Here is a 24,539-nt window from a genome sequence, read left to right as displayed (position 1 = left end):
AAGAGCCCTGAAGAGGCAGTGGAGATCACAAGGGATGGTTCTGGAAACTTACGTGTTAATTTAAAAATGGCAAATAGAACAGCGTACGTCTAACCTCTCCACCTACAAGCTGACCCCCTGGATCCAAGCGACCTCTCAAAGGCAAACACTGCTGACCTCTCTATCACCATGTGCGAATTTAGCCTGTTACCAGATTTCATGTACATGGAATAATCATACATCATGTACGCTCTGTGCCTGACATTTGCTCATAACCCATGCTGTTGGATGAAGAGAAGTTTGTTCCTTTCTGTTGTTGAAGGTATTCCATTGTGTGGACCTACCACAATCTGCTTATTCATTTTCCTGTTGATGGTTATTTAGATTGATTCCAGTTTGAGACTTGTGTGAAGAAAGTTGCTGTTCTTGTCCGCATCTTTTTATGGCATGATGCTTTCGTTTGTCTTGTGTAAATAACTAGGAGTGGGGCATGGTGTGAATATGCTTAGCTATTTTAGAATCCGCCAAACTGTTTTTTAGAGCCTATTAGATATAGTTTTCCTAATTTAAGCCACTCTCATGTGTATGGTGTGGTATCTTAGATAGTTTTAATTTGTATTACTTTAATGATGTTGAGCACACTTTCATACGTTCATTGGCAATTATGCATCTTGTTTTGTAAGGTGTCTGTTCAAGTCTTTGACCTATTTCTATTGTTGGGTTATCTTTTACTACTTACTGATGTGTAGCAGCTTGTTTTATATTATGGAAAGAATTGTTTTGTTTGATTTATGTATTATGAACATTTTCTCCCAGTCTGTGATTTGCTTAACCATGTGTTTTGATGAGGAGAAATTTTTAATTTTGATGAAGCCAAACCCATCACTTTTTTTCTGTGGTAAAAACCTTAAGGTACTACGAAATCTTTGCCTATCACAAGTTAGTGAAAATATTCACAGAGCAATTTACAATGCAGGCATGGGTCTATTTCTGGACTTCCTATTCTGTACCACTGATCTATTTGTCTATCCTTATGCCAACAGCATATCGGCTTGCACAGTGTAGCTTATAGAAAATCTTGAAGCCAATTAGGGAAAAATTGTCTCGACTTTTCTAGGTCTTTTGGCTTTCTATATAGCTCTTAAAATCATTTTGTCAATTTCTACAAGAAAAGCCTTTTGGATTTTTATAGGGTTTGCTTTGAACCTATAGGTAAATTTGGTAACAACTGATATCTTAATGATATTGAACTACAATCTGTTAACACTGCATAGCTCTCCATTTATTTGGTTTTCCTTAATTTTGTCTAGAAATGTTTATAGTTTTCATAAAGAAGTCATATACGTCTCTCATTAAATTTACTCTTAACTAAGAATGGTATTGCTTTTTTAAAACTGGCATTGCTTTAAATGGTATTGCTTTTTAAATTGCTTGTTATAATTGTATGGGAATAAACTAATTTTCAAAAATGTTAACCACGTATTTATAAGCCTGCTAAATTCTTGTATTCTAATAATGTATTTACATATTTCTTTTGGATTTTATAGAAAATAAAGAATCAAGCAAAACCCCTTCACTTTTTTTCCCCCAACAATTATTTCTTTTTCTTTCTTATTGTAATGGTTAGGAGTTTAGACACAATGTTGAAGAAAAGTGGGGAGAATGGACTACCTTGTCTTGTTTCCAATCTTAAAAAAAAAGCACTTAGGGAGCACCCGGGTGGCCCAGTCGGTTAAGCATCGACTTCGGCTCAGGTCACGATCTCGCGGTTTGTGAGTTTGAGCCCCACATCAGGCTCTGTGCTGACAGCTCAGAGCCTGGAGCTTGCTTCGGATTCTGTGACTCCCTCTCTCTCTGCCACCCGCCCCCCACACTCATGCTCTGTCCCTCAAAAGATAAACATTAAAAAAATTAAAGAAAACAAGTACGACTGATATATTAATAGAAAAGATACGATGGGCTCATATAAAATGCTAACTTAAAACCAGACAAGGTAGAAAAAGAAGGAAACAAGAAACAAAGCAAATGTAATGAATAAAGAACAATAATGTAGATGGTAGATATTAATAAATATATAAAGAAGTATTTTCAGTATGAATGGTGTAAACGTTCTAATTCAAAGCAGAGATCGTTGGCGCAGGAGCTAAGTAAGATGGTAACATAGTAGGAGAACCCTAGGCTCATCTTGTCCCTTGAACACAACTAGATAACAAATCATTCTGAAAACCCAAGAAGTCAGCCTGAGGGCTGACAGAACAAACTGAACAAGTAGAGGGAGAGAAGAGGCCACAGTGAAGAAGGTAGGAAGTGTGGAGACATGGTTTGGGGGAGAAAGGGATGGTGGGATGCTGCGGAGGGGAGAAAGCCCTGGTTGCAAAGAAAGGTGAGAGAGGAGCACACAGAGATATGCACAAGGAGAATACTTCCTCAGAACCGTCGGCTGGGGAAATGAGAGGGGCTGATTTTAGCGAGTTCTTGCAACCAATGGGGCTTGAAGTGAACTCCAGGGAGTTTTAGAGGTCTTTGGGCACGGCTGGGATAGAGCCTTGAGAGGACTGCCCTGCTCCTGGAAAGGAGGCAGGGAAACAATACCGGGACAGACAGCACAACTTGAGGATCACCTGGGCACACAGTGGGGAGATTATTCGCCCTCCTTGGGGCACATCCCTGAGAGATGGCATTCACAGAGGCACCTCTCCATGGGACAAAGTTGTCCGCAGGTGTCATTGCCATCCCCCAGCCCGCCACGCCCTTCAGCACAAGCACAGAACCACCTGACCGGGCAGCTCAATGCCAGCACTGGCTGCCTAGCCTGCCTGCTCCAAGTCCCACACCGCTGCACTCCAAGAAGGCGTGACTGCCCTTGGCCAAACCTCCTTCAGTCCCAGTGTGGTGACACCTTACCCCAGAAGGCCAGTGTAGGCCCCCACCAGAGCACTTCCCCAAAGTTTGGAGTTTTAAAAGTCAGCAGGCTCGGCTGGGATAGAGCCCTGAGGGAAATGTGCTGCTCCAGGAGAGAATGCAGGCAAGCAACCCAGTGGCAGGCAGACAGCATGAAAACAGTGAAAAATGCCTGGAATGCGCAGGGGGAGAATATTCGCTCTTCTGGGAGTGCTTTCCTGAGAGCAGCAAGCATGGAGACCCCTGTCTGGGGAAAAAGCAGCTGGCTGATGCCATTTCCCTCCCCTGCACCTCAGCACAAACACAGAACCACCTTTTAGTCAACAGCGCAGCACTGACACTGGCTGCCTAGCCTGCTTACGTCAGATCGCACACCCCTGCGTTGTGTTCATATTGCCCTTCTCGGTCAAGTTTGCCTCAGTCCCAGCGTGGCAGGGCCCTTCCCCAGAAGACCGGCAGAAACCCCTGCCCACACCACATCTCCTGAGCAGACTGTTCTGCAAGGCTTCAGTTCTAGTGTAAGTAGCATCAGGTCCCATTTAACAAGCAGACCAGACCACGCCTCGTTAAAACTTGCCATGATTTGACCAAGAACCAAACACTGCCCATTGCAGGCAAGGAGAGCCTCTGCAGATGCCTGGCCTGAAGGATACAGCAGCCAAAACACAACAGCAGAGTGCATGCAGCACATACCAGAAACACTTCCTGAAGCACCAGGCCCTGGATACCACATGACCTCTTTTTCATAAAGCCATTACTCGCAGAAGCAGGAAACATAAGAAGCTTTTCTAACACAGAGAAGAAGACAGAGACGACAAGATGTCAAAATGGAGGAATGAATCCCAAATGAAATAATAAGATCAGGTCTCAGCCAGAGATCTAATCAAAACAGATATAAGTAATATACCTGACAGAGAATTTAAAGCAACAATCATCAGGATACTCACTGGGCTCAAGAAAAGCATGGAAGACATCAGGGAGAACCTCATTGGGTGATGGGCATTGAGGAGGGCACCTGTTGGGATGAGCACTGGGTGTTGTATGGAAACCAATTTGACAATAAATTTCATATTAAAAAAAAAAAAGAAACAGTTAAAAAATAATCAGTCAGAAATAAAAAATGCAGTAACTGAGATTCAAAACAGACTGGATGCAGTGGCCACAAGGATGGAAGAAGCAGAGGAATGAATAAGTAATATAGAAGATAAAATAATGGAAAATAATAAAGCTGAACAAAAGAGAGAGAATTATGGAACACAAGAATAGACTTAGGGAACTCAGTGACTCCATCAAACATAATAACATCATATCATAGGAATCCCAGAATAAGAAGAAGAGAGAAAAGGGGGCAGAAAATTTATTTCAGGAGATAATAGCATAAAGCTAACCTAATCTGGGAAGGAAACAGACATCCAGATCCAGGAGGCACAGAGAACTCTCATCAAAATGAACAAAAGCAGATCAAGACAAAAGAGGTCCCTACCTTACAAGGGAAGACCCATAAGTCTAGCTGCAGATCTCTCCATAGAAACTTGGCAAGCCAGAAGGGAGTGGCATGATATATTCAATGTGCTGAATGGGGAAAGTCTACAGCCAAGAAAACTCTATCCAGCAAGGCTATCATTCTGAATAGAAAAAGATATCAAGAGTTTCCCAGACAAACAAAAACTAAAGGAGTTTGTGACCACTAAACCAGCCCTGCAAGAAATTTTAAGAGGGACTCTCTGAGGGGAGAAAAGACGAAACAAAACAAAAAAGACTAAAAGCAACAAAGACTGGAAAGGACTAGAGAATATCACCAGAAACTCCAACTCTACAGGCAACACAGTGGCAATAAATTCGTATCTTTCAGTACTCGCTCTAAATGTCAATGGACTAAATGCTCTAACCAAAAGACATAGGGTAACAGAATGGAAAATAAAACAAGATCTATCTATATTCTGTTTACAAGAGACCCATTTTAGACCTAAAGACACCTTCAGAAAGTAAGGGGATGGAGAAACATCTATTATGCTAATGGTCACTGAACGAAAACCAGAGTAGCCATACTTATATCAGACAATCTAGACTTTAAAATAAAGACTGTAAGAAGAGAATGAAGAAGGGCACTAAATCATAATTAAGGGACCTATCCACACGAAGATCTAACAATTGTAAACATTTGTGCCCCCAACCTGATATAACCCAAATATATAAATCAATTAATCACAAACATAAAGAAACTCATTGAAAATGATACCATAATAGTAGGGGACGTCAACACCCCACTTACAACAGCGGACAGATCACCTAAGCAGAAAATCAACACAGAAACAATGGCTTTGAATGACACACCGGATCGGGTGGACTTAACAGATATAATCAGAACATTTCATCCTAAAGCAGAATATACACTCTTCTCGAGTGCATATGGAACATTATCCAGAATAGATCACATACTGGGACACAAATCAGCCCTCAGCAAGCACCAAAAAGATTGAGATGATACCATGCATATTTTCAGACCACAATGCTATGAAACTCGAAATCAACCACAAGAAAAAATTTGGAAAGACAACAAATACTTGGAGACTAAACAGCATCCTATTGAAGAATGAATGGGTTAACCAAGAAGTTAAAGAGGAAATTAAAAAGTACATGGAAGCCAATGAAAATGATAATACCACAGTCCCAAACCTCTGGGATGCAGCAAAGGCTGTCTTAAGAGGGAAGTATATAGCAATCCAGGCCTTCTTAAAAAAAGAAGAAAGGTCTCAGATACACAACCTAACTTTACACCTTAAAGAGCCTGAAAAAAGAACAGCAAATGAAATCCAACACCAGCAGAAGACAGGAAATAATAAAGATTAGAGCAGAAATCAATGCTACCGAAATTAAAAAACCTAAACAGTAAAACAGATCAATGAAACAAGGAGCTCGTTCTTTGAAAGAATTAACAAAATTGATAAACCCCTAGCCAGTTTTATCAAAAAGAAAAAGGAAAAGACCCAAATAAATAAAATAAATAATTAAAGAGGAGAGATCACAACCAATACTGCAGAAATGCAAACAATAATAAGAGACTATTATAGCAATTGTATGCCAATAAATTGGCAATCTGGAAGAAATGGAAAAATTCCTAGAAACATATAAATTACCAAACTGAAACAGGAAGAAATAGAAAATTTGAACAGACCCATAACCATCAAATAAATATTATTAGTAATCAAAAATATCCCAAAAAACAAGAGTCTAGGGCTGGAGGCTTTCCAGGGGAATTCTATCAAACATTTAAAGAAGAGTTAATACTTATTCTTTTGAAGCTGTTCCAAAAAATGGAAATGGAAGGAAAACTTCCAAACTTATTCTATGAGGCCAGCTTACCTTGATTCCAAAACCAAACAAAGACCCCACTAACAAGGAGAACTATATACCAATTTCCCTGATGAACATGGATGTAAAAATTCTCAACAAGATACTGACCAAATGGATCCAACAATACATTTAAAAAATTATTTGCCACAATCAAGTGGGATTTATACCTGGGATGCAGGGCTGGCTTCAACATCTGCAAACCAATCAGTGTGATACATCACATTAATATAAGAAAGGACAAAAACCACATGATCCTCTCAATAGATGTAGAGAAAGCATTTGACAAAATACAGCATCCTTTCTTGATAAAAACTGTCAAGAAAGTAGGGATAGAAGGATCATACCTCAGGATCATAAAAGCCATGTACAAAAGACCCACTGCTAATATCATCACAATGGGGAAAAACTGAGAGCTTTCCCTCTAAGGTCAGGAACACAACAGGGAGGTCCACTCTTGCCACTGTTATTCAACACAGTATTAGAAGTCTTAGCCTCAGCAATCAGACAACACAAAAAAATAAAAGTCATCTAAATTGTCAAGGAGAAAGACAAACCTTCACTTTTTGCAGATGACATGATACTCTATATAGAAAACCCAAAAGATCACAAAAAAAACCCTGCTAGAACTGATCCATGATTTCAGCAAAGCTGCAGGATATAAAATCAACGCACAGAAATAGGTTGCATTTCCATACACCAATAATGAAGCAGCAGAAAGAGAAATCAAGGAATTGATTCCACTTACAATTGTACTAAAAACCATAAAATACCTAGGAATAAACCTAACCAAAGAGGTGAAAAATCTATACACTGAAAATTATAGCTTATGAAGGAAGTTGAAGAAGACACACACACACACAAAATAAAAGGAAAAATATTCCATGCTCATGGATTGGGATAACAAATATTGTTAAAATGTCAACACTTCCCAAAGCAATCTACATATTTAATGTAATCCCTATCAAAATAACACCAGCATTCTTCACAGAGCTAGAACAATCCTAAAATGTGTATGGAACCAGAAAAAAACCCCAAATAGCCAAACCAATCCTGAAAAAGAAAACCAAAGCTGGAGGCATCACCATTTCGGACTTCAGTATGTATTACAAAGCTATAATCATCAAGACAGTATGGTACTGGCACAAAAACAGACACTTAGATCACTAGAACAGAGTAGAGAGCCCAGAAATGGACCCACAAACATATGGCCAACTTTGTGGCCATATGACAAAGCAGGAAAGAATATCCAATGGAATGAAGACAGTCTGTTCAGGAAATGGTGCTAGGAAAACTGGACAGTGACATGCAGAAAAATAAACCTGGACCACTTTCTTACACCATACACAAAAATAAACTCAGAATGGATGAAAGATCTAAATGTAAGACAGGAAGCCATCAAAATCCTTGAGGAGAAAGCAGGAAAAAAACTCTTTGACTTCAGCTGTAGCAACTTCTTACTTACCACATCTCTGGAGGCAAGGAAAACAAAAGCAAAAATGAACTATTGGGACCTCATCAAAATAAAAATCTTCTGCACGGTGAAGGAAGCAATCAGTGAAAGTAAAAGGCAACCAAAGGAATGGGAGAATATATTTGCAAATGACATATCCGATAAAGGGTTAGTATCCAAAATCTATAAAGAACATATCAAACTCAACACCCAAAAAACAAATAATCCAGTGAAGAAATGGGCAAAAGACATGAACAGACACTTCTCCAAAGAAGACATCCAGATGGCCAAGTGACACATGAAAAAATGCTCAACATCACTCATCATCAGGGACATACAAATCAAAACCACAATGATATACCACCTCATACTTGTCAGAATGGTTGAAATTAACAACTCAGGCAATACTAGATGTTGGCGAGGATGCAGAGAAAGAGGATCTCTTTTGCACTGCTGGTGGGAATGCAAACTGGTGTAGCCACTCTGGAAAACAATATGGAGGTTCCTCAGAAAGTTAAAAATAGAACTACCTTATGACCCAGCAATTGCACTACTAGGTATTTATCCAAAAGATACAGGTGTGCTGTTTCGAAGGGGTACATGCACCCCAATGTTTATAGAAGTGTTATGCACAATAGTCAAAGTATGGAAAGAGCCCAAATGTCCATTGACAGATGAATGGGTAAAGAAGATGTGGTATACAGATACAATGGAGTATTACTTGGCAATCAAAAAGAGTGAAATCTTGAGATTTGCAACAACATGGATAGAACTAGAGTGTATTATGCTAAATGAAATTAGTGAGTCAGAGAAAGACAAATATCATACGACTTCACTCATTTGTGGAATTTAAGATACAAAAGATGAACATAAGGGACGAGAAGCAAAAATAATATAAAAACAGTGAAGGGTATAAAACATAAGAGACTCTTAAATATTGAGAACTAAGGGCTGCTGGAGAGGATGTGGGTGGGGGGATGGGCTAAATGGGCAAGGGGCATTGAGGAAGACACTTATTGGGATGAGCACTGGGTGTTATATGTAGGGGATGAATCACTGGATTCTACTCCTGAAATTGTTATTGCATTATATGCTAACAAACTTGTATATACACTTAAAAAAATAAATTAATTGATTAAAAAAATCACTCTGAATGTAAATGGACTAAATGCTCTATAGAAAACAAAACAAGACCCATCTATATGCTGCCTATAGAAGATTCATGTTAGACCTAACAACACCTGCAGATTGAAAGTGAGGAGATGGAGAAACATTTATCATGCAAATTGAAGTCAAAAGAAGGCCGGAGTAGCAATACTTAATCAGAAAGATTAGATTTTAAACCAAAGACTGTAACAATAGATGAAGAAGGGCACTATATCATAATAAAGGGGACCATCCAACAAGAAAATTTAATGATTGTAAATATTTATGCCCCGAACATGAAACAATACAAATATATAAAACAATTAATAACAATCATAAAGGAATTCATTTATAACAATAATACAATAATAGTAGGGCACTTTACCCCCCTTTCATCAATAGACAGATCATGTAAGCAGAAAATCAATAAGGAAACAATGGCTTTAATGACAATGGACCAGACGGACTTAACACATATATAGTAAAACCTTGGATTGTAACTTGTTCTATGAGTATTCCACAAGATGAGCAAATGTTTCTAATAAATTTTAACTTGATAAACAAGCAATGGTCTGCAATATGAGTGGTACATGATGCTGAACATCACATGATCACAACTGAGCCATTGGTTCTTCTCTCTCTCTCTCTGAGGGCTCGTGGGTGATCGTCTCCCATGCTCAGATGCTCAGTCTCAGGCCACAGTGTTTGGCAGAAATCAGTGATTTTTCAGAATGTTGGAAGGTGCCTACAGCTGGCACTAGTATCAGTTTTTGTCACTTCAAAGCACCTATGGACAGTCCTTTGCTTTTCCATATAAGAGTAAGCTTAGGAATGATTTGCTTCATTCTAGGTCAGGCTGCCTGTGGATGTAGACCCTTTCCTCTGCTGCCTTATTGCCAGTTACATTAAATATGGTATATGACAAGAACTTATTAATACTGTCCTGTAGTCAACATCCATGAGAACATATAAATGGCCCCCATGCAGAAAAAGATTCTATTGAACAAATAGATACCAGTGATTCCGTTAGTGATAATGAAAGTCATCCTACACAAACCCTCTTCTCTCCTGTTTCCTCACACCAGCCACAAAGGTTTTCAAACGTAAGTGCAGGTTAATTTATTTTTCTTTATATTCTGTATTTTCTTTATTATTTTGTATTATATTAAAGTGTTGTACCACTTTATATGAATTTTTGTTTTTGTTTTGGCTGCAGCAACTTTTTACTCAACATGTCTCTGGAAGCAAGGGAAACGAAAGCAAAAATGAACTATTGAGACCTCATCAAAATAAAAAGCTTCTACACAGCGAAGAAACAATCAACAAAAGTAAAAGGCAACTGACAGAATGGGAGAAGGTATTTGCAAATGACATATCAGATAAAGGGTTAGTATCCAAAATCTATAAAGAATTTATCAAACTCAACACCCGAAAAACAAATAATCCAGTGAAGAAAGGGGCAAAAGACATGAATAGACACTCCTCCAAAGAAGACATCCAGATGGCCAACTGACACATAAAAAAAAATGCTCAACATAACTCATCATCAGGGAAATATAAATCAAAACCTCAATGAGATACCACCTCACACCTATCAGAATGGCTAACCTTAAAAACTCAGGCAATAACAGGCTATTGGCAAGGATGCGGAGAAAGAGGATCTCTTTTGCATTGTTGGTGGGAATGCAAACTGGTGCAGCCACTCTGGAAAACAGTATGGAACTTCCTCAAAAAATTAAAAATACTATCCCTACGACCCAGCAATTGCACTACTAGGTATTTATCCAAGGGATATAGGTATGCTGTTTTGAAGGGACACATGCACCCCAATGTTCATAGCAGCACTATCAACAATAGCCAAAGTATGGAAAGAGCCCAAATGTCCATAGATGGATGAATGGATAAAGAAGATGTGGTGTGTGTATACACACACACACACACACACACACACACACACACACACACAATGGAGTATTACTCGGCAATCAAAAAGAATGAAATCTTGCCATTTGTGACTATGTGGATGGAACTGGAGGGTATTATGCTAAGTGAAACTAGTCAGCCAGAGAAAGACAAAAATCATATGACTTCACTCATATGAGGACTTTAAGAGACAAAACAGATGAACATAAGGGAAGGCAAGCAAAAATAATGTAAAAGCAGGGAGGGGACAAAACATAAGAGACTCTTAAATATGGAGAACAAACAGAGGGTTATTGGAGGGTTTATTGGGAGGGGTGGGCTAAATTGGTAAGCAGCATTAAGAAATCTACTCTAGAAATCATTGTTGCACTATATGCTAACTAACTTGGATGTAAATTTAAAAAATAAATTAAATTAAATGGTAAAAAAGAAGAAGAAAAGAAACAGAACTATAGAGAACAAACTGATGGTTACTGGAGGGGGGTGGGCAGAGGGATGGGTTAAATAGGCAATGTGTATTAAGGAGGGCACTTGTGTTGAGCACGGGGTATAGGTGATGAATCACTAAATTCTACACCTGAAACTAATATTACACTGTATGTTACCTAACTGGAAATTAATTAAAAACTTGGAAAGAAAAAAAAAAGCAGAGATTGTCAAAGTGACTGCAAAAACAAGACCCAACCCAGAAAAACCAGTATTGTCACCCAGAAAAACCCATAAATAAAGGACTCAGGTTAAGAATGGAGAAAGAGATACCATGCTAACACTAACGAAACAAATAAACAAACAAAAAAGATGGAGTAGCCACATTATTTCCATACAAAAAAACTTCAGAATAAGAAAAATTATCAAGGAGAAAGAGAGCATTTCATATGATAAAGGGGTCAGTTTTCCAAGAAGACATAACAATCCTTAACATATATCTCCCTAAACACAAAACATCAAATTATGGAAGCTAAAAGTTGATGAAATGATAATAGAAATAGACAAATCTGTTACTACAGTTGGATACATGAAAAGCCCTTTTTTAGTAATTAATAGATCAAGCAGGTAGAAAAGCAATAAGAATGTAATTGACCTAAACATCTTTGCCAAACAATTTGATCTATTTGGCATTTTTATAATACTGCATCCAACAACAGCAGAATTGCTGCTGTTGTTGGAGTATGAGAACACACATACTCCTCAAAATCACACAGAATAACAACCCTCACCAAGACAGAGCACACAGTGAGCCATAAAACACATCTTAAAAAGTTGAAAAGAATAAAAATCATGAAGTATGTTCTCAGACAACACAGGAATTAAACTACAAATCAATAACAGAAAGAGCTAGAAAGTGCCCAATACTTGGAGATTTAAAGATACACTTCTAAATAATACCTGGATCAAAGAAATCTCAAGAAAAATTTAGAGATATTTTGAACTAAATAAAAATGAACAGACAACTCACCAAAATTTGTGGGATGCAAAAAAAGCTATGATTAGAGAGAAATGCATTCCATTAAATGCATATATTAGAAAACAAGAAAGATTCAAAATTAATAATCTAAGTTTCTCCACTTAGAAAACTGGAAAAGAAAGAGCAATTTAAACCTAAAGTGGAAGTAAGGCAGCAAAACTTAGAGCAGAAATCAATGAAATTAAAAATAGGAAATAACAGAAAATTCCACCAAACCTAAAGCTAGTTCTTGGAAATGATCTAGAAAGTTGATAACCTTCTACCCAGGCTAACCAAGAAAAAAAGAGAGAGAAAGAAAAGACACAAAATATCAAAGTGAAAGTAGGATCACACAATTGATTCCATGGATGCTAAAAAGATAACAAAGGAATACTATAAATAAAGGTATCTCCACAAATTTGATAAGTCAAATAAAATGAACAAAATCCTAGAAAAAGAGAAACCCACAAAACTCACACAAAGAGAGGTAATTTGAATAGACCTATGTTCACTTTTTAAAAAATTGAGTCAGTAATTAATAACTTTGAAAAAGGTAAGCACTAGGTTCAGGTATTTTCGCTAATTCTACAAAATATTTAAGGAAGAAATGGTACCAATTCGCCACAGTCTTGTCCAGAAAATAGAAACAGAGGGAACACTTCTTAATTCCTTCTATGAGCCCAGCACTATTGTAATACCAAAACCAGATAAAGACAAACTACAGACCAATATCTCTCAGACTATACATCCAGAAGTCTTCAAGAAAATATTAGCAAATCTCATCCAACAATGCAAAAAAATTAACTCCAACCAAGTGGAGTTTATTCTAGATATGCAAGGCTCATTCAATATTCAGAACCAATCAGTGTACTCATCTAACACATCAACAGGCTAAACTAGAAAATTTGAATGATATCAACTGACACAAAAAAGTCATTTAATGAAATCCAACACCTATTCATGTAAAAACTCTCAGTAAACTAAAAATAGAGAGGAACTTCTTCAACATGAAGTCAAAAAACTTCTACAAAAAAAACTTATAGCTAATATCATACTGGAGAGAACTGGTACACTTTTCCCTAAGATCAGGAACAAGGCAAAGATGTCCTCTCTTACCGCTCCTATTCAACATCTTACTGGAAGGTGTAGTTAGTGCAGACAATGAAGAAAAAAATAACGTATAGAATTTGGGAGGGAAGAAATTAATTGTCTTTATTTGCAGATTATATAATTGTTTATGTAGAAAATCTCAAATTGCCAAAAAAAAAAAAAAATCTCCTGGAACTAATAGGTAACTATAGCAAGGTCACTGCACACAGGTTAATATACAAAGATCAACTGCTTTGTGTATACCAGCAATGAACAATTGGAATTTGAAAAAAAATACTACCAGGAGCACCTGGGTAGCTCAGTTGGTTGAGTGTCCAACTTTGGCTCACAGTTTGTGAATTTCAGCCCCGTGTGGGGCTCACTGCTCTCAGTGTAGAGCCTGCTTCGGATCCTCAGTCCCTCTGCCCCTCCCCTGCTGTGTTTTCTCTCTCTCTCTCTCAGAAATAAATAATCTTTAAAATAAAATGAAATAACATAACATAAAATACTACCATTTACAATAGCACAAAAAATGTGAAATACAGTATTAATCTAACAAAATGCGTACAGTATCTACCTGCAGTAAATTATTCTAGAAACTACAGGTTCAGTGAAATCAGACTCTATAAAACCCTATGGAACACTAAAAAATAAAGGAAAAGAAAAAGAAAACACACCTTGCATTTTTCAGAGAGAACAAACAAGGAAAAAAATAGGAGTTCTAAAAGTTAAAAAAGGAAAAAAATACCCATATGAAAAATATATTTAAAATATTAAATGGAAATGCAAAAAAAAAAAGGATAATATTGAAAGACACAGATCAAAAATGGAATCCAAGAAAAGATACAAAAAAGACAAAGTGACACAAAATTTGTAAAATCAAAGAAAGGTAGTTATGGTATTCAAATATAAACAAAACAAAAAATAATGGTATTCATAATCATAGCAAAGCAAAAATTAAGAAACAAATAATGGAACGAATGTTTTATGGATGTTGAAAAGCAATTCACCTCTGATTTTTGACTCTTCACATATTCCAAAAATGATCAAAATATACAGGCTCTGGATAAATTAGCAAGAATAATTTATTATTTAACCTTGTGACCTAAAAACAAGTAACACACCATTTTCCCCCAATGTCCTTGAAATGTGTATCAATATGGATTATAATCTTGACCACAAAAGGGGCGCCTAAGTGGCTCAGTCAGTTAAGCATCGACTTCAGCTCAGGTCATGATCTTGAGGTTCTTAAGTTCGAGCCCCATGTTGAGCTCTGTGCGGACAGCTCAGAGCCTGGAGCCTGCTTCAGATTCTGTCTCTTCCTCTCTCTCTGCCCCTTCTCCCTCTCTCTCTCAAAAAATAAATAAATGTTAAAAAAGTTTTAAACAATAATAATAATCTTGGACACAAAAGAAGTCTCAAGAAGTTATAATAAGTAGAAGCTAAACAGGCTGCAACATAACGAAAATAAACTGCCCAGAGATTTTACAAAAGAAAAATAAAAAGCACTATGTTGAGTCTCAAAGATGAAATAGACCTTGTGGTTAGAGGCTATTTCAAAACTAGAGGAAGAGGACTATTCCATTATATTTATACACCACATCCTCTTTACCTATTCATCAATCAATGGACACTTGGGTTGCTTCCAAGACTTGGCTATTGTAAATAATGCTGAAATAAGCATAGGGGTGCATTTATCTTTTTGAATTAGTATTCTTGTTTTCTCTGGGTAAATACCCAGTACTGGAATTATTGGATCATTCGGTATTTCTATTTTTAATTTTTAGAAGAATGAGATCTTGCCATTCATGACAATATAGGTGAACCTAGAGAGTATTATGCTAAGTGAAATAAGTCAGACACAAAGAGATAAATGCCATATGATTTCACTTACATGCAAAATCTAAAAAACAAAACAAAATAAACCAAAAACCAAAAAACACCAGACTCTTAAATACAGGGAACAAACTGGTGGTTGACAGAGGAATGGTATGTTGGGGGATGGGTAAAATAGATAAAGGGGATTAAGGGGTACAAACTTCCAGCTATAAAATAAATAAGTCACAGAGATGAAAAGTACAGTAAAGGGAATAGAGTCAATAACATTGTTATATGGTGTTATATAATGTTATATGGTGACACGTGATAAGTACACATGGTGATGAGCACTGAGTGATGTGTAGAATTGTTGAATCAGTACATCAATCACATGTGGGTACACCTGAAATTAATAGAACATTGTATGTTAATTATACTTAAATTTAAGAAATGATCAATAATAAAAAAATTTTCGCCTAAAAAACATCAAACTACTTTACTAAGGAGAAAAAGAGGAAAAGGAAGATAACAAAATGAGTAAAGATGGTTCAACATTAAGAAATATCCTTATATAATTCAGTACATCAACAAATAAAAGGAGAAAGTATATAAATATACCCCTAAATTATCTTAAAAGGGAATTGGTAAAACCTAGTAGCTATTTTTATAAAAACTATATGAAACAGATAGATGCTATTATAATATAAAGCCTCCAGAAAGAACAAACATTACAGTGAATACTGAAATGGAGAAGTCATTTAAATAGGAAAAAAAAAAGGACAAGTTGCTTACCTATAAATATTTTTAGAAGGTTTAGCCAAGGCAATAGGGTAAGAAAATTAAGTCATTGGTATAAATATGAACATGAGATACAACATTGTATGTCTTACAAGTATATACATAGAAACCCTAGAGAACAAAAGCAAAATCTATAAGAACTAGAAAAGGAATTTACCAACATGCATGAATTTTAAAAAGTAGATATATAAAACTTACAGATTTTATTTGGAACGATATAAATTTAAAAGAAATAAAATCATACTCCAGACACAGTAGCAAATAAAATACATGTATATTTATAAACATTTCAAAGGTATAGACCTATATGAAGAAAATTATAAAATCCTATTAAAGGAAATTAAACAAGATCTAAATAAAGAGACATATAAGGCACCCCCAATTAGGAAAACACAGTAATTTAAAAATGTCAGTCCTTCTGAAATTATTGTGTAAGTGTGGTGTATTTGCAGTTTGTAATTCCATTGAAACTGGATAAAGTAGTTCTACAGAAACTTACATGATAGAATGAATATCTGAGTCAAGCCAGGAAAAAATATGTAAAGTAGGTAGAGGAAGATTTAATATATTTAAATGTAAAAAAAAAAAAAGCAATACAGATATTAGAAGACAATGTAGAAAAGTATTTTCAACACATATAAGAAAGGGTTAATTCATTTGATACACAAAGATTCCAGGCTAATAATAACATTTGACAAACCCAAAGGAAACAGACCTGAACACGTAGCTTAGGGAAAAGAAAATTAAAATGTCCAATAAACATATGAATACAGATAAACTGAAACACCAGTGAGAAACCATTTCTTCGTAGTTAGAATGGCAGACAGAATTTTATATGTGATGCTGCAGTGTGGGAGAAGATTCAGAGAAACATTCCTTGTTGGCGTGAGCTTGAATTGCTAAAGCCATTTCAGAAAGGATCTGGCAATAATCCATGAATTTTAAGATATACTACAGATTACCTCAGCAGTCATTTTTGGAACCTAGCCTATGGAAATGAAAACAATATGCATCTTGTAGAAACTCCAGAACGTTCAGTGGCTCCCCATTTCCCTCAGAGTAAAAGCCAGGTTCTTACAGTGTTCAAGGGACCTGAAATGATACAGCCTTTCTCTCCTCTCCCCTAGCTCAACCCTCTCTGGCCCCACCCTACTCTGTGCTGTTTCTTGACTACATCAGGCACACTCCAACCCTAGAAACTTGGTGCTGGCTCTCTCTTCTGTGTAGTATGTTCTTTGTCCAGACATCCATGTGGTGAACGAATTCCCTCGTCTCCTTAAGGAACTTGCTTCATGGTATCTTCTCAAATGAGGCCTGCTCTGACCAACTCACTCCCGTATTCTAGCTCTATTTTTATTCATGTCCTTACCACTCTCTAACGTACTGAATTACTTATTTATTTCATTCAGTGTTTATTGTCTGTCTTCTCACAAAATATATATACCACAAGCATAGGGATTTTGTCTGTTTTGTCCCTTGAGTTTTCTTAAGTACCTGAGATGCATAAGACATTGATCAATATTTATTGGTTATCAATATAAATAATGATCCATATTTATTGATGCTTACAAGTACAAAAGTTTTTATTGAAACATTTTTTGTAGCAAAATACAACCATAAAGACTACCCCCAAAACCTGACTGTCCGTTCAGCTGAATAGCAGAGGAGCTTATGGCAAATCCATACTTTGAAATGGTATGTTGCTATTTATTCCCAGTAATTTGGAATGAAGGGCATAATTCTACTGATAAATGAAAACATCAGGTTCAGATTAATATGTTATGACCCCATTTTTATACAGATCAAAGTAGTAAAAATCTCTCATTTGTGTGTCAAGTTTGGAACAAATTTTGGGAAAAACATGGAGTGCTGCATCCTAGGCTGTTAACATTGGCTTAATGAAGAGAATCAGAATTCCACCCAGGTCCCTTCAGATCCATCTTTGACCATATTTTGGTAACATCAGAGGAAATATAAATACTAGAGCCAACGAGAGGGGAGGAGCCAAGATGGCGGAACAGCATGGAAGCATTTTGTGTGCCTCGTGTCCATGAAATACAGCCAGACCAACGCTAAACCATCCTACACACCTAGAAAACTGATGGAGGACTCACACAACAATCTGCACAACCTGAACCACAGAATTCGGCAGGTATGCGGCGCGCAGAGGTGAATTTGGGGAGCGAGAAGCCAAGGAGGGTAGGGAACTGCTTTTGCGGGTGGAGAGAGGACAGAGACTGGGGGGGGCGGGGAGAATACGGGAAAAGCACCCCTCCCCAAAAGCAGCTGGAGAGAAAGTGGAAAATGGGAAACGGCCACAGGGACTAAACTAAAAAGGGAGAAAGGAGAGAGTTAAAATTCCATTAAGACTGTAAACAAGGGGAGCGCAAACGTTGCAACTCCACAGCACGATACCTGGCGGTGCTCTGGTGGGAAGGGCGAGTCCCCAGGAGCAGAGTGGGGTCCGGGAGGTTCTCGGGCCACACGGGGAGAAGCGGTTCCACTGCTGGAAGGGCATTTGGTAGAGACTGTTGAAGCCACCTGTTACCAGCAGACCCCAGAAAACGGCCACATTCGCTGGTGCCGGGGCAAGGTCGTGAAGGGTGAAACCTGGTGCCAGAAGTGTGTGGTGCTTTTCCATAATCCCTGAAAAGCTGCTGCTACGCTATCTCGCGAATTTTTTCTGGGGCGGGCTGGCACCTGGCCGCAGTCTCGGGGCACCGGCAGCAGCAGGGTCCCGCAAGCGTTCCTGGGCGCAGCTGACATTCGGCCATTGCTCATTCGGCCGGTGCTCGGTGAGGCCCTCCCGCAGAGGGGCGGGACGGGTCAAAGCCGCGGTCCTTCGGAAGTAAGGGGTCGGGGAAAACAGCCGCGTCTGAGACAGGGCTCGGGAGAGAGGTGCTGCCTGGGACTAGGTCACGGACAGTGAAGAAGCCGGGAGTGGACGAAAGCTGAAGACAGAGGACGGTTGAGCGATTGCTGATCGCAGAGAAAAGTTCGCATACTAGAGACTGAGGAGCTGGGAGACGCCATTTTCAGCCCCCCGCGCATGCGCATACGCACCTAAGAGCGCCGCAACCCTCCACCCCAGTAGGGTAGCAGCGCCATCTAGTGGAGAAGGGAGCCAATACACTGAGCCCCACCCAGTTGGGTCAACCTCGCTCTTCAAGAACACAAGTCTCACCGCCGGCTTAGTTTATGGACTATAAAACGCTGCATAGTCTGGCTTCTAGGGGAAAACGAAGTAATTTCAGTCCTATTTCAATCTGTTAGGTCCATCTATTCAATTTTCTTTCTTTCTTTTTTTTCTCTTTTACACTACTTTTCTTTGTCTTGAATACAAAAAGAGAAAAAAATTCATTTTTATTTTCAATTGTTATTAAAAATATTTTTCTTTAATTTTTTTACTATTTTTTTACTTTTGTGTAAATTTTTTCAAATTCCATCTTACTTCCATCATTTTATTTTAGTTTACTTCAGTGTATTCACCTTTTCAAATTTTCAAATGATTTTTTTTCTTTTTTCTTTCTTTTTCTCTTTTTCGTTTCTTTTCTTTTTCTTGAATGCAGAAAGAGAAAAACTTCATTTTTACTTTCAATTTCCATTAAAAATATTTTTCCTTAATTTTTTTACTGTATTTTTTGCTTTGATGTAATTTTTTTCAAATTCCATTTTACTGCCATCATTTTATTTTAGTCTACTACAGTGTATTCACTTTTTCAAATTTTCAAATGATTTCTTTTTTTCTATTTTTTCCCTTTTTCATATCTTTTTCTTGAATACAGAAAGAGAAAAAAATCATTTTTATTTTTAATTTTTATTAAAAATATTTTTAATTTTTTCTACTATATTTTTACTTTTGTGTAAATTTTTTCAAATTCTATTTCACTCCCATCATCTAATTTTAGTCTACTTCAGTGTATTCATTTTTTCAAATTCTCAAAGATTTCCTTTTTTTCCCCCCTTTTTTTCTCTAATCTGTCAAACCACTTTCAACACCCAGACCAAAACACACCTAGGATCTAGCATCATTTATTAGATTTGTGTGTGTGTGTGTGTGTGTGTGTGTGTTTTAATTTTAATATTTTTTAATTTCTAATATTTTAAATTTTAATTTTTCTACATTATTAATTCCTTTTATCCCTTCAAAATGACAAAACGAAGGAATTCACCACAAAAGAAAGAGCACGAAGAAATGACAGCCAGGGATTTACCAACACAGATACAAGCAAGATGTCTGAACCAGAATTTAAAATCATGATAATAAGAATACTAGCTGGAGTCGAAAATAGATTAGAATCCCTTTCTGCAGAGATAAAAGAAGTAAAAAATAGTCAGAAGGAAATTAAAAATGTTATAACTGAGCTGCAATATGGATGGATGCAGTGGCAGCAAGAATGGATAAGGCAGAACAGAGAATCAGCGATATAGAGGACAAACCTATAGAGAATAATGAAGCAGAAAAAAAGAGGGAGATTAAGGCAAAAGAGCACGATTTAAGAATTAGAGAAATCAGTGACTTGTTAAAAAGGAATAACATCAGAATCATAGGGATCCCAGAAGAGGAAGAGAGAGAAATAGGGGTAGAAGGTTATGTGAGCAAATCACAGCAGAAAACTTTCCTAACCTGGGGAAAGACAGACATCAAAATCCAGGAAGCACAGAGGACCCCCATTAGATTCAACAAAAACCGACCATCAACGAGGCATATCATAGTCAAATTCACAAAATACTCAGGCAAGGAGAGAATCATGAAAGTGGCAAGGGAAAAAAAGTCCCTAACCTACAAGGGAAGACAGATCAGGTTTGCAACAGACCTATGCACAGAACCTTGGCAGGCCAGAAAGGAGTGGCAGGATATATTCAGTGTGCTAAATCAGAAAAATATGCTGCCAAGAATTCTTTATCCAGCAAGGTTCCCATTCAAAATAGGAGAGATAAAAAGTTTCCCAGACAAACAAAAATTAAAGGAGTTTGTGACCACTAAACCAGCCCTGCAAGAAGTTTTAAGGGGGACTCTCTGAGGGGAGAAAAGATGACTATCAAAAGCAACAAAGATTAGAAAGGACCCACAAACATATGGCCAACTAATCTTTGACAAAGCAGGAAAGAATATCCAATGGAATGAAGACAAAGCAGGAAAGAATACCCAATGGAATAAAGACAGTTTCTTCAGCAAATGTTGCTGGGAAAACTGGACAGCAGCATGAAGAAGAATGAACCTGAATCACTTTCTTACACCATACACAAAAATAAACTCAAAATGGATGAAAGACCTAAATGTAAGACAGGAAGCTGTCAAAATCCTCGAGAAGAAAGCAGGCGAAAACCTCTTTGATCTTGGCCACAGCAACTTCTTATTCAACATGTCTCCAGAGGCAAGGGAAACAAAAGCAAAAATGAACTACTGGGACCTCATCAAAATAAAAAGCTTCTGCACAGTGAAGGAAACAATCAGCAAAACTAAAAGGCAACCAACGGTATGGGAGAAGATATTTGCAAATGACATATCAGATAAAGGGTTGGTATCCAAAATCTATAAAGAACTTATCAAACTCAACACCCAAAAAACAAATAATCCAGTGAAGAAAGGGGCAAAAGACATGAATAGACACTTCTCCAAAGAAGACATCCAGATGGCCAACTGACACATGAAAAAATGCTCAACATCACTCATTATCAGCGAAATACAAGTCAAAACCACAATAAGATATCACCTGACACCTGTCAGCATGGCTAACATTAACAACTCAGGCAACAACGGATGTTGGTGAGGATGCGGAGACAGAGGATCTCTTTTGCATTGTTGGTGGGAATGCAAACTGGTGCAGCCACTCTGGAAAACAGTATGGAGGTTCCTCAAAAAATTAAAAATAGAACTACCCTATGACCCAGCGATTGCACTACTAGGTATTTATCCAAGGGATACAGGTATGCTGTTTTGAAGGGACACATGCACCCCAACGTTTACAGCAGCACTACCAATAATAGCTGAAGTATGGAAAGAGCCCAAATGTCCATCGGTGGATGAATGGATGAAGAAAATGTGGTATATATATACAATGGAGTATTACTTGGCAACCAAAAAGAATGAAATCTTGCCATTTGCAACTACATGGATGGAACTGGAGGGTATTATGCTAAGTGAAATTAGTCAGTCAGAGAAAGACAAAACTCATATGACTTCATTCATATGAGGACTCTAAAAGACAAAACAGATGAACATAAGGGAAGGGAAACAAAAATAATATAAAAACAGGGAGTTGGACAAAACAGAAGAGACTCATAAATATGGAGAACAAACTGAGGGTTACGGGAGGGGTTGTGGGAGGGGGGATGGGCTAAATGGGTAAGGGGCACTAAGGAATCTACTCCTGAAATCATTGTTGCACTATATGCTAACTAATTTGGATGTCAATTTAAAAAAATAAAAAATGAAATATAAAAAAAAGAAGAAAAAAAGAAAAGGAAAAAAAAAGAGTTTAGTTACATTATAACCCAAACAGATTGGGTGTATTTATGAGCTAAAGCATCTATGGAATGTACCCTATTTATAAGTTAGGATGTTTGGCAAATAAATGAAGTTATTACTATTAAAAAATAATAATAATAGAGCCAACGAAGCAAGGCTTTAGAGTAAGTGTATTTAATACTCTCACAGCTTATGAGGTAATATTGCTTCTATAATAAAATTAACCAAAGCAAAATAAGTCCGTCAGAGGAACACAGATATCATAGATTTCACTCATATGTGGGATTTGAGAGATGCAACAGATGAACATAGAGGAAGGGAAGGAAAAATAAGATAAAAACACAGAGGGAGGCAATCCATAAGAGACTCTTAAATACAGACAACAAACTGAGGGCTGTTGGAGGGGAGGTGGATGAGGGATGGGTTAAATGGGTGCTGGGCACTAAGGAGGGCACATGTTGGAATGAGCATTGGGTATCATATGTAAGAGATGAATCGCTGGGTTCTACTGAAGCCAAGACTACATTGTAAGCTAACTAACTTGAATTTAAAAAAAAATTGAGTTTTCTAATTTAAAAATAAAGGTAGGGAAAACAATGAAATATTTAGCAATAAATTTAGCAAACTAAAAGCAATTTTATATGCTAAAAACTACAAAACATTGGTAAGAAAAATTAAGATTCGAAATAAATAGAAAAATTCCATGCTCATGGATTGGAAAACTCAGTATTTTTAAGATAGCAATTCTCCCCTCATTGATCTATAGATTCAGTGAAAGTCTTAGCAAAATTCCAGAAAGAGCTTTTGCAGAAAATCCTTTCTGATTTTAAGACTTATTATGAAGTTAACAGTAATCAAGACAGTTACAATACTGGCATAGAAATAGATACATAGATCAATGGAATACATTGAGAGTGAAAAAATAAACCTTTATATTATTGGTCAATCGATTTTCAAAGTGCCAAGGCAATTCAATGAGAAAAGAGTCTTTTCAACAAATGATGCTAGGACATTTAAATACCCACATACAGAATGATTAATTTATACCCTTACCTCATACCATAGACAAAAATCAACTCAAAAGGGATCCTAGATCTAAATATAAGAGCAGGACCAAATTTGGGGTCATGCATCCTACATATTCACACAAGGCCTTGTGCTTGGTTTAATGCCCTGCTTTCACTGTTATGAAATTCATGATGATTTTTGAACAAGGGTCCCCCCCTACGCTCATTTTTCACTGGGTCCCACAGATTATATAGCATCCTGTGTACAAGAAAACATGATAAATAGATAGAAAATATTTGGAAAACAGTGTGGAGTTTCCTCAAAGAATTAAAAATAGAGCTCCCCTATAACCCTGGAATAGCACTACTAGGAATTTATCCAAGGGATACAGGAGTGCTGATGCATAGGGGCACATGTACCCCAATGTTTATAGCAGCGCTTCCAACAATAGCCAAATTACGGAAGGAGCCTAAATATCCATCAACTGATGAATGGATAAAGAAGATGTGGTCTATATATTCAATGGAATACTACTTGGCACTGAGAAAGAATGAAATCATGTCAGTTGCAGCAGTGTGGATAGAACTGGAAGGTACTATGCTGAGTGAAATAAGTCAGTCAGAGAAGGACAGATATCGTGTGTTCTCATTCACATGTGGATCTTGAGAAACTTAACAGAAGACCATGGGGAAAGGAAGGGGAAAAAAACAGATCCAAACAGAGAAGGAGGGAGGCAAACCACAAGAGACTATTAAATACAGAGAACAAACTAAGGGTGGATGGGGGAGTGGGGGAAAGGGAAATTGGGTGATGGGCATTGAGTAGGGCATGTGTTGGGACAAGCACTGGGTGTTGTATGTAAGCCAATTTGACAATAAATTATAGTCATAAAAACATTTTTTTAATCTACAATAAAAGTAAAAAAAAAAGAAAATATATGTGATTTGGGGTTAGACAAAAAGGAAGCTACAACAACAAAAGCATGATCCATAAAAGAATAAACTGATAAATTGGAATTCATCAAAATTTAAATCCTTTGTTTCAAAAGACACCATTAAGAAAATAAAAGACTAGTCCTAGATTGTGAGAAAATATTAGCCAATCATATTTCTAATGAATGATTTGTATACAGATATGTAAAGAATTCTTACAACTCA

The 24,539-nt window shown here is 37.1% G+C and overlaps 1 protein-coding gene across 5 annotated transcripts in view; it reads right to left on the bottom strand.

Moving 5' to 3' along the window:
* SP100 (SP100 nuclear antigen) overlaps window positions 1-24,539 on the bottom strand; it is a 99,849-nt gene that overhangs the window by 60,464 nt on the left and 14,846 nt on the right. The gene's annotated exons all lie outside the window — the stretch shown is intronic.

The sequence above is a fragment of the Panthera leo genome, chromosome C1, assembly GCF_018350215.1.
Source record: "Panthera leo isolate Ple1 chromosome C1, P.leo_Ple1_pat1.1, whole genome shotgun sequence".
NCBI lineage: Eukaryota > Metazoa > Chordata > Mammalia > Carnivora > Felidae > Panthera > Panthera leo.
The sequence above is the reverse complement of the archived record's forward strand: the minus strand, read 5'-3'. Positions and strand labels throughout refer to the sequence as shown.